Source organism: Delphinapterus leucas, chromosome 4, assembly GCF_059928025.1.
Source record: "Delphinapterus leucas isolate spDelLeu-1000000601 "Yukka" chromosome 4, BTC_Dleu_Yukka2, whole genome shotgun sequence".
In the NCBI taxonomy this organism is placed as follows: Eukaryota; Metazoa; Chordata; class Mammalia; order Artiodactyla; family Monodontidae; genus Delphinapterus; species Delphinapterus leucas.
In genome coordinates, this window is record NC_143132.1 from 116,994,728 (window position 1) to 117,010,174 (window position 15,447).

The window sequence follows — 15,447 nt, forward strand, 5'->3', positions numbered from 1 at the left end:
ACATGCCTGAGCCAATATGAACTCCGAAAGACTAACCCTACAAGTGGGTTAGTCTTGTTACCTACTATTGTATGATCCTGGCATGGGCCTGTGGGCACAGACATGGGGTACGTGATTCCTTCTTTCTTTGCAGTGTCCTTAAATTACTTTGCACGTGCTACCACAGTTACGTGTATCTCCGCAACTTGATGCATTTAGCAATTCACTGACAGCTCTCCCTCACACAGATGTATTTGTAAAGGGGGCAAACATTTTTTTCTTATTGAATATTTTACGCACATTTGAAACAAAATAAAAAGCATTTTATAAATTAATAATAATAGCTACTATCTATTAATAATAATAGCTATCTATATCTATGCTGTATATCAGGCATGATGTTGGGCATTTCAAGTATATTATCTCTAACATTCTCACAGAAACTGCAAATAGGTAATACTGTTCCCACCTTACAAGTAAGGAAACTGAGGCTGAGGCTGATTAGTCCAATATCATACAAGTGATGAGTAGACTCTAAATTTTAATTCAGATGTAAACTCAATAGTTTAAAATACAACCCCCAATTATACTTTTGCTGTGTTTTAACTGAATATTGCTAAACAGTACCTGGAACACAGAGTAATTTTAAAGATTCACCTGGAGCCAGATGAACAGAACTTTGATTACTGCCAAGGTGAACTTGGGCAAATTTTTCAATTTCTGTGAGTTTAAGTTTCTTTACCTACAAAATGGGATTATATGAGGATTAAATAAGGATATGGGTGCCAAAAGCCAATCCAACAATGGATCCTTATGACTATTTACCTTGTTCATTCATGCCCAATTATAGTGCTTACCATGTCCACATTATTATTCCATAGCAAATTGGAGCTGAGAGTAAAACGCATAGCTTGTAGGCCAAAACTTTAAGTTAAATTGAGAATAAAAGTTTGGATTTCTATCCATTCTGAGGAAAAAAATAATTATAAAATAATCTCACACCAAAAGCCCAATACAAAACCAGTCTTATAAAAAAGGCAGGGCTCCCTTACTGTCATATTTCACTGAAAAATAGCTAATTAACCACAGATTGCCAAATAAAGAGAAATGAGTTCTTTCCCTCCAGTTCTTCCAGAAAAATCCCATTATCACTTTGCCAAAACACTGTGACATTTTCTCAAGGCTGGGAAATGCAAATAGATGAAAATAATACTGGCCTGAAGTGAAGAAATAGACACATAGAGAATTTCTCACTCAAAATTTTTGTCACATATTTTGTTGTTTAGTCAACTGTCCCATTCTCAGAATCTACAGGTGTGTTTGGAGGGCAATTCAAAGAAATGTTAAGAACTAAATGAAAGGAGAAGGATGCTCATGCAAAAGTGCTTTGTTTTAATAAGTTATGAATACAGCAAGCGACCAGTTTCATATAGTATTTATACAACACCAAGAAAATTAATGAGAGGATTCCCTAACCTTTAGGAATTTTAGAATTAATGACTTAAGTCTTGGCTTCTTTCCACGGAAGTCATGGCAGAAGTCACAGTGAGCCTCAGGCTCTTGTCACAAATATAGCAATTACTCTTTACGACTTCACTAGAGATTCTTTTCTGTTTGAACACTCTCCTCAAACAAAATATTATAATATTAATTCACATCCACAAAAATGACAAATTCTATGGTTCCCTATCAGGCAGTTTTAGGCTCCACTTTAAAACAGGTTTATAGGGAAACCCTCAGTATTCATTAGGGAAGAATCATTACAAAGAGTTTGTGTGGACAGTAGTTAAGCAAAGGACTGGAGAGCCAGGATGCCTGGGCTTTGGTCATAAACCCTGCTGCTTACTGTGTGATTTTGGGGAGGAGACTTAGTCTCTTTGTGCCTCTGTTTTGTAACCTGTAAAATGGGAGTGATAAGAAGGACCTACTTCATAAGTTGTGATAAGGATGTAAAACATTGAGAGCACTACCAGGTACATAGCTGGGAGTATTAAAACCAACTTTTTTTTAGGATAAGCAATTTGTCAGAGTCACCACCTAGCCATTTGACCCTTGAGCAAGTCACTTTTCTGAGTCTGATTTTCTTAATCTTAAAATAGGGAATATATATAGTACCTAGCCGCAGAGTGAGGGCTAAATATTGTCTTTGAAACATGGCTCTGTGCAGCAAATATAGTTGTTCACTGCATTGTAACCTATTATGGATTTTATCTATATCTTTTTTTACTTTCTATCTTATCATATAATTGCTTGTGTGTGTGTGTGTATGTGTGTGTGTGTGTGTGTGTTTTCTCTCTCTATATATACATATTTTAGATTATTAATTCCCTGAGAAATGGAAGCAATATATGTTTATATTCCATATCACATAGGTCAGTATCTTAAATGTGGTGGGCACTCAAAAATTATCAACTGAGAAAAAATTAATATTAGTTTAATTTTACTACTTTAGGATACACTAAATTCTGTGTGAGTCTCCTTGGCTTTACATTATGAATTATACAACACTCCCCAAGAACCTGGGAAATTAATATAGTAATATTTTCTATATCATATAGATAGAAGAAGTAGAGTAAAAGTTTGCAAGAATACTGAAAATTTTTATTTTCCCTTTGATGATTTGCCATTATTTTTTTCTCTTATAAGCTCACAACCCACTAGAACCCAGATCCATTATTTCCATATTTCAAAGGTAACTAATCCATATTAATTTTAGAAATTTCCTCAGGTAACTGAAACTGGTAACATGAACGAGTAAGCTTTGCTCTTACACCTCCAATCAGCTTTCAAAGTACTGTTTAATCCCACGGTTGTGCTCTGTTCTGTCCTCACCTTGGTACACCTGTGCCTGCTTCTATCCATGGAGCTGTCTTGGCCCAGACACAACTTCTAAATTCACAAAATCACAGGTCCTCAAGTATTCACTAATACTATCTTTTAGCAGCATACTGATTTCCTACTGCTGTTGTAACATGTGACCACAAACTCAGTGGCTGAAAACAGCACAAATTTCTTCTCTTACATTTCTGTCGGTGAGAAGTCTGACAGAGGTCTCCCTGGGCTAAAACAAGGTATTGGCAGGGCTGTAATCCTCCTGGAGGCCCTGGGGGAGACTCCATTTTCTTGCCCTTTTTAACTTCTAGACGCCACCCACATTCCATGGCTGGTGGCCTTCCTCCTCTGTCCTCAAAGCCAAGAACAGAGTTGAGTCCTTCTCCCATCACATAACTCTGACTTTTCTTCTGCCTCCCTTTCCTACATTTAAGGACCCTTGTGATTACACTGGGCCCACCCAGATAATCCAGAATAATTTCTCTATTTTAAGGTTAGCTAATTAGCAATCTTCCATCTTTGAGCTTAATTCCCCTTTGCCATGTGAGGTGACATATTCACAGGTTCCAGGAGTTAAGACATGGCCATCTTTAGGAGCTTATTATTCTGCTGACCACAAGTTCTTCAAAAATATGTTAAACATTAGCACGTTGGAAAACTGACATTTTAAAATTGAAGTTCTTTAAGTAATTTGGGGGACTCAGACTTCTATAAGGGACAGATAGTCCACTGTTGGAAGTGCGCTCATACAGCAATGCCAAGAGGTTCTTTCATCTTAGAAGTCTGGTTTCCACACTGACCGACACAGCATCATCTGTTGTTTTGCAGCCTGCGATGTAGGGCACCCACCTTGATTCTGGCACGAACAAATAAGTGACAGAACAGAAAGCTCTCCTAGCAAACACACTGTTTCTAAAAGTCCACAGACTGAGGGTTTTGATGCATAATTCAGCCTCTTTCAGCTTAGTCTGTTTCCCACTGTGTGCTTGGCAACATGCTGGACTCAACGGAAAGACATCATTCACATTGGATGGTTTCCACTGTCAAGTTGACTGCAAAGGGAAATGTATGACAAACAGAGAACACCTCAAGTTCAGCTACAGATGTCAGAGTGCTCGTGGCACAAATAAGCTACAATCTGAATGCGGAGATTTGCTTCAGGTGGAAGCCAGCTTTTTAGACTTCCAATTTCCACCTTTAGTACAGCTTGTCATTGGTAGCATGGCCTTGGAATTAGACAGCCAGGTGCAAAGCCTAGCTCTTTCCCTTAGGAGATTTGTCATCATGAGCATTTAACTTTTTAGGTCTCAGTTTCTGCATCCATAAAATTAATTATTGTTACCATATAGGATGATTATGAGGAAAAGTGAGGTAATGTATTAATATTTTAGTACAGTGCTTATGGCACACCATAAACTCTTGATGGATGGCACTCCTTTTATTTTTTCTCTTTTTAATCTGTTAGACTTCACTGCTTTAAATTCCAGCTAAAATATTAGGGAGAATATGAAAGGCTATATCTTTTACCCACGGGAACAAGCTACTGAATTTTTACTCTACTGATATACTATTTGTTAAAATATTTCACTCTATAACACTGTAATTGAACAAAATGTTAAATCATTAAAAATGAAAATTTTAGTTTAAATGGCTTTCTAGCAACATGAGATGAAATTTCTTATTAAATTCCATTATTTGTGAATGTAGATTATTCCTGCCTTGTTTCCTTACCTCTATGCTTTTTGGTCTCTCGCATCTAAATTTCAAGTTGCTGTGTTTCTAATATCAGCCTCTTGTTTGTCCCTATGCATCGTTTGTACTCAGAATCACCCAAGTTCAGTATTATCCTGTTCTTTATATGATGATGGTCATGCTAAAGAGGGAAGAAGTAGCTAGAAGAGATATTTGAGAGAGGAATATATGGAGTGTGAATGGAATCTATTTTTCAGGAAGAGACAGATCTTCAGGCTGGGCTTGGTCTCAATTACCCTTCCAGTCAAAAAGACTGGCTGAGCATAAGCTAAATGAAAGGCACCTGGTCATGAACATGATCTAGAATAAGAGAGCTTCAAGGCCATAGAAATCAAAAGTTGGTCCCTAGTAGTAAGCAACCAGCAGTGGGCACTTCGCAGGGCTTTCCTAGCAATAGAGTTGAGAAATACCACCTGTAAAGTGATCTGGAACCAGGTGCAATTTTAGACGGTGAGACTAAGGGAGTGAATGTAATAGCCCCAGGTTGCTTGGAAGTGTGAGGCAACGGGAAGCCGAGGAGCGGAACCTGAACACAGAAAGAAGAAAAATCTGTCCAGAGCAGGCCAAATCACTTAGACAGTGAGCTAGTGAGGAGGAATTAGAAATTCATTTCAAAGTGCAGCTTACAATATTTATAATTTCTTTATATAAAACCATGCTGAAGTTATGTTTAAATATCATGTATATGGCTTTCAATGTATAGTCATCACATTAAGAACTAGTAGTAGTTATCCATTTCAGTGGATTCCTTTTGCGGTCTTTAGGAGACCATCAGTTAAAGACTCTCGGGAATTCCCTGGCGGTCCAGTGGTTAGGACTCCGTGCTTCCACTGCAGGAGGCATGGGTTAGATCCCTGGTCAGGGAATTAAGATCCTGCAAGCCATGCAGTGTGGCCAAAAATTAAAAAAAAAAAAATTTAAGAAGACTCTTTTTAGGTATTCCCCCAGATAGCTACACATAGTAGTTTAAATCTCACACTAAGTTTATCCAAATACCATCTTCCACAGGGCTAAGTGGGCTTGCTCTATCTGCTTGTTTTTTCTTTTTTTTTTTTTTACTACCTTATTTCTTCCTTTGCCTTTTTCTGCCTCTTCTTTCTCAGTTGTATACTTGGCAATATCTTAGCGCTCATGACCATATCTGTTTTACATGTCCAGGGAAGCCTAATAGAAAGTTAGGAAATATAATGAATGGGTTCCCTACAGTCTTAGCTGGCAGACTTCTTCACTGGTTGCGTGCTGATGGGTCCCTTGAATGCCTTTTATCTGAGCCCAGGTAACGAGAATAGGTATATCTCTTCTTGGAAATTAATGCTGTTTTTGTCGTCTATCTCCAAAGATACGACTGCCGTTTGAGTGTGATGCAGCTCTCTTACTGCTTCCCAAACTCACTGCCCCCTGCTAGAATATAAATCCCTCAAGAGGAGCGATCTTTCTCTGTTTCACTCACTGATGCATCCCAACTGTCTAGAACAGTGCTGGGCACATGGTAGGGACATGGATATTTACTAAATGAGTTGCTCTTAGGGAACAAGAAGCCTAGCAAGGGTTAACCGTATGTAGGGGGAGGGGTGTTGGGAGTAAGGCGGGCCAGAAGGCTGTACTATTTGTTCCCGAGAGAGCAAACACTAAGAAAGGTTTTGTGCTTTGGGTGCCCTCTCCAAATATCTCATGGTCTTGCTTTCATACTGTTTTCTTCTAAGATCTTCTTATCACAATCCTAACAACTACTGTATTAACATAGTATCTTAAACATTCTTCCATAAGGACCACTTTTGAAAACATGTTCGGCTGAGGAGATCGCTCTCCCTCCTACCTACCCTCACATCAGCTATACCTCTGTGTGGAACTATTTCAGGGAGGAGACTGACACTGTGACTTTGCCAAAGGGCAAGTTATTAAAGGAATTATCAAAACAGAGTGTATAAAAATAGCATTAAATATTTATTTGTAAATTGTTGAACATATTCATAAAAATTGTCCACCTAATCTTCAATGCTTATGCTAAATACTGATACCCCTGTGTCTGTAATCACCAGTAAAAATTATAGCTTCAATCTTCAATGTTTTCCTTCTTCCTCTTTTTTTTTTTTTTTTTTTTTTTTTGCGGCACGCGGGCCTCTTAGTGTTGTGGCCTCTCCCGTGGCGGAGCACAGGCTCCGGACGCGCAGGCTCAGCAGCCATGGCTCACGGGCCCAGCCGCTCCGCGGCATGTGGGATCTTCCCGGACCGGGGCACGAACCCGTGTCCCCTGCATCGGCAGGCGGACTCTCAACCACTGCGCCACCAGGGAAGCCCCCTTCTTCCTCTTTTATTTCTTCTTGCTGTCTGTTTCTTCCTCTCCCGCTCTTCTGTAAATACTCACAAGGAACATACAATAGCCACAGTATGGATAGGTGCTGGCCTGCAGAGTAGAGTAAGGGGATTCCTATTAAGAGGTCCTCGTGGTCCTAATGGAGGTAACAGATGTTGTGGTCAACATGATCCTGTGTGGTAAGTTCTACAAGGAGGTAGGTTTGTAGGAGATGCTGTCTGAGCACAGAGGAGAGTAACTAACTTAGCCTATAGGTTTAGGGAAGCATCCCAAAGGAGAAATCTTGAAAGAAGAGTAAGACTTCTGCAGAAAGTCAAGGAAGATAAGAGATTTCACACAGAAAGAATATGTCCCTGACCCTGCTGGTTGCCCCTTCAAGTACATTTCCTCTTCAATTATTCCTTGCCATCTAAATCCTCACTTTGTTTTTCTGGATGTCTCATGAATCACTTAAGGCCTCTGTGCTCCCCAGCCTCAGGGATTAAATCTTGGTGGGTCTGACTCAATAGGAGCAATTCTATTACCCTTTCCATGGTTGGTTTAGAAAAGATTACTTCATTCCATCCTGGCCCATGAGACAGCTTTGAGAGAAAATTTGCTGTGGGGATTCTGGGACATCCTGTGTGAGGATACAATGGTCTCTTCTGGTTTTTATATGCTATGTCAGAATATGAAGTTTGAAACTAATACAGACACTTGTCACCACAGGAGACAAATCTGAAGAAAAAGAGCCGTGTCTCTAAGTATGGCATTGGGCCATAAAACAACAATCCTGGAACCACTAACTGGAACTAACTCTGATTTCTTGTTGTGTCTGATAATAAATCACTTATTTTGTAAGTTATTTTGAGTTAACTGATAAATAATAACAAAACAAAGTCTTAGGGGCATAAATTATCATAGTTCCACAATCCGCATACTTACTGTGAAGGGCCTGGCTAGTGTTCCCTATTGTATTGAACTGAGTAGTTAAGGGTGAATAAGCAACAATTTTCCCAAGGCTGAGGATGAAAGACCAGAGCCAACTCTCACAAACATGAGATGCCAATAAATAAAGACCTGAAGAAACTAGCTTGATTTTGTGGGAAAATGCAAGACGCCTTAGTCAAAACATGACTAAGCCAAAGATACATTTTGCTAATCTCTGCAAGGATATAGAAAGTGAGTCTGGCAGCAAACGACAGGTTGGTCTCTCTGATATTGGTTCCTTTAAGCTGTCAGGCTCACCAAGTAGACTCATTCATATAAAAGCCTGTCCCCAAACCTTCAAAGAAGCTTTGATCATGAATCATACTGATCTTGTTTTACCACGTGAATCATTTTCAGTTTACGGTTTCATCATGATCTTTGGTCTAGCATGCTCAGGGCTTCCTCACTGTTTTTCCCCTCCACTTGTCCCCTACACACAATTTGATAACTCCCTCTGTCAATACCTGAGGCTTCCTAAAAAAAAATCCTACCAATTTTGGTCAGCTAGGACCATCTCCTCTGGCACAGACTACTCTGAACAATAGATCTGCTCCAGCTTTATGGAGATCCTGGACAAGATCCACCAAAACCCCCTCTTATAGAGACAGAAAATTGACAAAGTTATTGAAAAAAGCCCATTCTTTTCATTTACCGATATTCAACATGTACCTGGTTTTCGATCACATAATTGCAAAGTGTAATTATCAACCTTATTTTTGCAGAGAACATTCAGTTATCTCAACGTCTATGCTGCAAAATTATAAAAGAATTACTGAACCCACATTAATTCATACTGATGTAAATTTAGAGTATGTACATGTACCAAATAATTAAAAAATAGATATAATAAATTAAAAGTAAATAATAATGGTGTTTATTTTCCTAAGATAGGTACATTGGGGCAGCTTCCTTAGACATGTGCTTAGATAGTAACAGGACAAAACACTGTTTCATAAATATTTTCATAAAGAAGTTCTGGCTTTTCAGGGTAACCTTTATAGTTCTTCCTTAAGCACAAGAGAACATTCCTATAAAATGGACAAAAACCTATTTTCTTGGTTCTCATTGTTTCCCAAAACTATGAGCTAGACTGAAAAGCCACAAGAGCAGAAACCTCATCACTCTTGTCACTTCTAGAATTCTAGTGCTTAACAAAATGCCTGACATATAACGGGTGTGCTGCTCTTTAAATATATTTTTTTGGAATCAGAAGTCTGAGTATTGCTTCAGATCTGTATCTGATGGTCTGAAAGCACTGAAACAAACTGTGGAGGTGCTGTTATCTAGTGAGTGTCACTGTGCTTCCAGAAGACTATGTCCTGTTTCTGATTTCTACCATGGACTCTTAGAGTTGAAGGGGAGTGAAGGGGTCTTTTCCATAGACCTCTCACCCACGTCAGCAAAAATGCTATTCGATTTCTGCTCTTTTTGGTCTTAGGGTGCTTGTTACATTCAATCATTTGTTTGAGGCATTCTTTCAGAAGAAAGACAGAAGAAATTTACTCCATCTTCTATATGACTGTATTTTAACATCCAGAGGAGTAGTTGTCTCTTCTGCATATGAACAATCCCCAATTTTTTATTTGACATTGTTTCTTGATCCTCATCATCCTGATATTTAATCCTTTCACCTTTCTCTGGGACGTGGAAATCTCCTTTAAAATGTGGTATCAAGAACTGAACTCAGTACTCCTGATGTACTCTTTTTATCCCAATTAAAAATATAATAATCCTAGAGAAAAGTTGAAGGAATGCTATATTGAACACCTGCATATTCTTCACCTGTATTCACAAATTTTAATATTTTATCTTATTTACTTTTTTCTGTCTGTATATAAATATATGAATTTTTACCTGAAGCTTTGATATTAAGTTGCTGACATTATAACACATTGCCCCTAAATATATTAGCACATATTTTGTAAGAACAAAAACATTCTCCCACATAACCACTATACCATCAACACATCCAATGTAACATTGCTATGACAATATACAGTCAACATTCAAATACCCCCAACTGTCCAATTGTTATGTATAGGTGTTTCTTTTTTTCCCTGCCCCAGGATCCAACAAAGGACCATGGTTTACATTTGGTGGTTATGTCTCTTTAACCTTCTTCAAGTTCTCTCACTTTTCTTTTTCTTTGATCATTTTTTCTTTTTTAAAGACTCTGGGATAGGTGTCTTATAGAATGTTCCACAATTTGAACTGATGTGATTGCTTTTTCATTATTAAATTCAGGTTAAACATTTTCACAAGAATATTACATAGGTAAAGTTGTGTCCTATCATTCTATCACATTAAGAGGAGCATGGTATCAGTTGGTCTCATTACTGACGGCAAACATTTTGGTCATTTGATCACCATTATTTAAGATGGTGTTTCCAGACCCTCCTTTATAAAGGTCAGTATTCTCCTTTGTAATTAATCCACAATATGTGAGGTAATAATTTAAGACTATATGATTATCTTGTTCTCCAAGATTTATACCTATAGTTTTAGCATCCATTGATGACCCTTGCCTCCATCAGTTATTACATTGGCAGGTGCAGCATTTCTAATTTTATCCTTTTAATCTTTACTAGCTGGCATTCTAATACAAAGAAGAGCTCTGCCTTTCCTGATGTGCTTTGAGTACTTTTGATCTCCTTTGTTCTGAATATTATATTCTTCGCAATGCAGCCTTAGGTTGCAGTAAATTATTTTTCACAATCAGGTCACACAGTTCACGCATTCAAAGAACAAACTGTAGTTCCATTTGAACATGCAGAGTTTTAAATCATTCATCGTATATTAGAGCATTAGAGTGTAAGAATTAATTAGATATGTTCATATAATTCATAGGAGATATCTATTTCTTAACATCCTGACTTAATTAGTTTTTATGTTTTCAAAGCTGTCTATTGACTTAATGTATTTTTCTGGCCTCTTACTTCCTACTGGAGGTTTATCTACCTTCTGTCATTGTACTGCAGATACGTGGCCAGCAATAAAAATGATCACATAATATTTATGAAAATGATTGTAATTCTACCCATAGCTACAAAGTCATCTGCCAATGATTTTCTCCACATCAGTACTATATGTTAACATGTTAGGACATAAATGTTTTTATTACATGCTAAAATTATATGAGAATTATAAACACTAAATATAGGAATCATATGACACAATATTGCAACTTAATACTTCTCTGCAGAAAACCCTTGAGATAGAGATACTGTTAATATTTAAGCATATTAATTACTCAGAAAATGGTCTAAACTGTTTGAAATTAGGATCATCTGGTCCACCTTTTTTTTTTTTTTTTTTTCAGAGAATATGACACAGACTAGAGAAAGTAAAAATCATTTCTTTTCAAGGACATTGGTATTTTTTGGTTTTGGCTTGGTTCATAAAATCACAGGAATTCCTGAATTGGTGTTTCTCTCATGAGTGCCATTTACAGAGGAAACAGATGGGACTTTTCTTCCCATAAAGACTGTATGTGGCTGCAGGAGTTAAACATATTTCTCAACTGCAATCTGGCACTGCTTTTTAATTTCTCAAATGGAAAAAAACATAAGACAAAAATTATGAGCCATTTCTCTTGTTATTATACTGATTACATAGATTCATCGTGAACAAGACAGATGCTAATTTGTGCATAAAGCATATTCCTTTTGACAGGAAAATATACATAAGTTGTGGTTGAAAAAAGACAAGAATAGTGTTAAAATCATTTTTTGATTTATGTGGAAAGTTTCCAGTGAAAGACATGATCTCCTGCTTTATCACATCAACAATAATTCCTAGATACAGAATGTCAGTAAAGACACTCAAACAAATCTCTTTCTATGGAGTCCGGTGTCTTGGCAATTGGGAATTTTTGAATCAGTGGTGAACCCAAGCAAATCAAGGAAGGTGAGTGGGATGGAGAGAAAACAATGAGGTCACCTGTGCCCCAATTTCTTCTACAGAAATTCCAATGTGACCTTCAGCAAGTCCCTTAACATATTTTGGTTTCTGCTTTCCTATTTCTAAATTCAAGATATTTGGGTCACATGCTGGCTGTGTACCTTTTAGCTATAAAATGTGATATATGGATTCTATTTTTCAAGCTATGTAGAATGAGTTTGTGGTATAAAGTTGAACTGATATAAATTTAGAGTCAAATAACCCCCATGACAGGTGGATTTTCCCCAAATCCCATTATGACCTAGAAAATTTGGTATTAAAAGCAACTTCCCTCCTGATAATCTTATAAGTACTTAAGTGTCAGAAATTCAAGACCTAGTCAGTGGAACAAGAATGATGTCTGCCAAGAATGATGGCAAAGCAGAGTTTTAGAAGAGTGGAAGATTAAAGCTTAAAGCTGGGAGAATGTCTGTGGTGATGGATGAACTTCTATTTAACCTGTAATAAAAATCATACTTTTCTTTCAATGCCTAGTCAAAAAGCTACTTACCCCATAACACCTTCCCAATTGCCCCTCCCCCACCCTGTTTTCCATTCTGTTTTCCTACCACTTTGTTCTTTGTCCCTTTGATGTGGTCTTCTATTAAAATTATCTACATATTAATTCCTCCCACTGTTTTGTAAATTTCTTGAGCCTTCAGACACTTCTCTTCCATTTTTGTGTTCATTCTTCCATTCTCTTCTCTCACTATTCTCCCACTCCTACTCCCAGGCCACATCGTCTAAATATCGAGTAGAACCTACTCAGTATTTCTTTCTCAAATTTAACATTATTTCAATTGACAGATGTGAATATATATGTCAGAGCATCAAAATCATTGAATTTGAACAGTTTCTTGATTCATTATGATTGTAGACAGTTAAGTAGCCATCAATCTCTGGCAGACAAATGTTAAGATTTACCTGACTGAGCTTGTTGAAGTCAGGGACGATGTCTTGTCCAGATTTGCGCTGTCGGCACTGGTCACGGCATCTGGCACTAAGCATGTGCTCTCTTAAGGCTTACTGAATGGAACAATCCTGACCTATGAGCTAGGTTAGGATTAGATGGGGAGCTGTGTAGAGAAAACAAAAGATTAGTTTTTTCTTGGATGAATTCAAAAGGGACTTCCAAGAAAATAAATAAGGGATTGCAGCTCTCTATAAACCATATTATCTGCAATATTTTCAGAGTAACTAGTCTTTAACTAACTACAGTTGACCCCAGAGCAACTCGGGGTGGGGAGGTGGTTAGGGGCGCTGACCCCTGCACGGTCCAAAATCCACATGTAAGTTCACTGTCTGCCCTCCCTATCTGGGGGTCTGGATCCGTGGACTCAACCAATCAGGGTCATGTAGTACTGTAGCATGTATTTACTGAACAAAACCTGTGTATAAGTAGACCCTCACAGTTCAAACTTGTATTGTTTAAGAGTCAACTGTAGTCTCATTTCAACAATAAATAACTTTTTAATAAACTGTGTGAGACACTGCGATACAAAAGGAATCTTATTAACATTCTAGACTGAATCATCTAAGGTTTTTATCTCATTTTCTTCTTCTTTTTTTGAAATACCCCCAAAGCAGCACTTACTTACCCAATGAATTCCAAAACATTTAATTTAGAAGTCTGGCATTTCATAATCACCGATTTTGATTGACATGGGCTGACACATAGGACGATAGCCAAAGAGTTAGAAAACATAAATCCATGATTCTTAAACAATAGTAACCAAAAAAAAAAAAGTTACAGGTATCAAAACTTTAGCTGCATCGCACTGAAAAGAAGGCTTGTGCACCTCATAATTTAAAGAGGCAAAACAAGGCGCTACTGAAACCTCACGTTAAACAGCTTATTAAGCTGATGGAAAGGAGCAAGTGGTCTCTCCATCTCAGCTTCCCTTAACAGTTTTCCATCAGCTGAAGAAAGAGGTGGGAGGGGTGAATTCATTTATGCATGCACAGATTTACTGCTTTAATAAAACACTATCAGCTTGTTTTAAATGAACTGTTTAAACACCGACTGCAGCCTGTGTCGGCTAATCCTCCGTTCTAACCTCCCCATTGCTTTCACCTGCATTTCACTTAGCTTGGCAGCAGAGTAAAATGCCTCCTTCAGAACGCACCTGTCTGCACAATCGGAAAAGAAAGCTCCCGTGGGCTCACAGCAAACCGTCAGTCCCGCAATGCCCATGAATCTATCCGGAACTGCTTCCCGGGGGAGCTGAGAGCAGATCTGAGTAGATCCGAGTAGCTGTCCTGCCATACAGATAGGTTCAGCACTAGCTACGGAGTGACTGGAGCGAGGAAGGGGCGGTGGTGCTGGGGTGCGGGTAGGCGTTGGGCCGAGGCGCCCGCGTGGCCCTTCTCCGGCTTCCTCGTCCTGCTGGTCGCTCCTCCGGAGGGTGAGGTTGTCTCACAGCAGAGGCATGATGAGCGTGGAGTCCTTACAGGAATCCCCATTTAATGTGTCCAGCTCGCCTGCGGCATCTTCGGAGGCTTGTTTGGCTAGAGGCAGGGCTCCTCCGACGCTTTCTGGGTCTCATAGTAGAACACGGAGAAGTTGAGCGCCAGGCGCTGGACGAGGTGCGTGGGCTGCATGTGCTCCTTGCTGATTTCGAAGGCTTCCTCGTGGCGGCCTCCGGAGCTTCAACCACACTGTTTTTCTCCTCGCCGGAAGCTGCCTCTGCCCGGTAGCGGAAGTAGTCGCCTTTCATCTTCAAGTAGAGGACCTTTCCTCTCACACTAGAAATCAGTGCAGTTCTTTTTTTTTTTTTTTTTTTGCGGTACGCGGGCCTCTCACTGTTGTGGCCTCTCCCGTTGCGGAGCACAGGCTCTGGACGCGCAGGCTCAGCGGCCATGGCTCACGGGCCCAGTCGCTCCGCGGCATGTGGGATCTTTCCGGACCGGGGCACGAACCCGTGTCCCCTTCATCGGCAGGCGGACTCTCAACCACTGCGCCACCAGGGAAGCCCTCAGTGCACTTCTTGATGAGGAACTTGTCCAACGGAGCCGGCACGACGCTGCACACCGTTTCCAGCTCCTTCTCGATCTACGCCTGGTAAGCCTTAACCTTCCCCTGTTTCTTCTCATTCCCGTCGGCCATGGTTTTCTGCTCGATGCTGCTGCTAACCCTCCAGGAAGACCGCTGGGCACCGACCACGTTCTTGTAGGCCTGAGAGAGGAGGTTTCGGTCTTCACTGGGGAGAGGTTCGTTGAGCTCGGTCACCGCCTTCATGGCGGAGGCCTTGTCGTCGCAGCGCTCCACATGCGCGGCCAGCCGCGCCCGCTGCAGCAGCCGCTCGTAGTCCCCGTTACCGCTAAGGTCCGGCTTCACTTAGCGCCCAGCTCCGCTCCGCTCGCTCGCGTGTACGTTCCGGGTCTCCGCGGAGGCTGCCGCCGCGCACGCGCACGCGCACGCGCACTGGCTCAGCGGCGGCCCAGGCAGCAGGCGGCAGGCACCGCCGCTCGCCCTCTCGCTGGCTTGGACCGCGCGCTGTGTTACCTCATTTTCAGATGTGTCTGGAGTGTTGAAAAAAGTTTATAGTTCCTTTTTCCTCCTTTCTAACATATGATTGAGATTTTTTATCCACTTTATGATCTGATGAAAGTTCTTTAGAGGTTTGTTTCAGTAAATATTTTCCAGTTTATAGCATTCATTC

At 39.9% G+C, this 15,447-nt stretch overlaps 1 pseudogene; it reads right to left on the bottom strand.

Annotated features, from left to right (window-relative positions):
- Positions 1–13,257: 13,257 nt before the first annotated feature.
- Positions 13,258–15,110, bottom strand: LOC111179326 (14-3-3 protein eta-like; annotated as a pseudogene).
- Between the last annotated feature and the right edge of the window lie 337 nt (positions 15,111–15,447).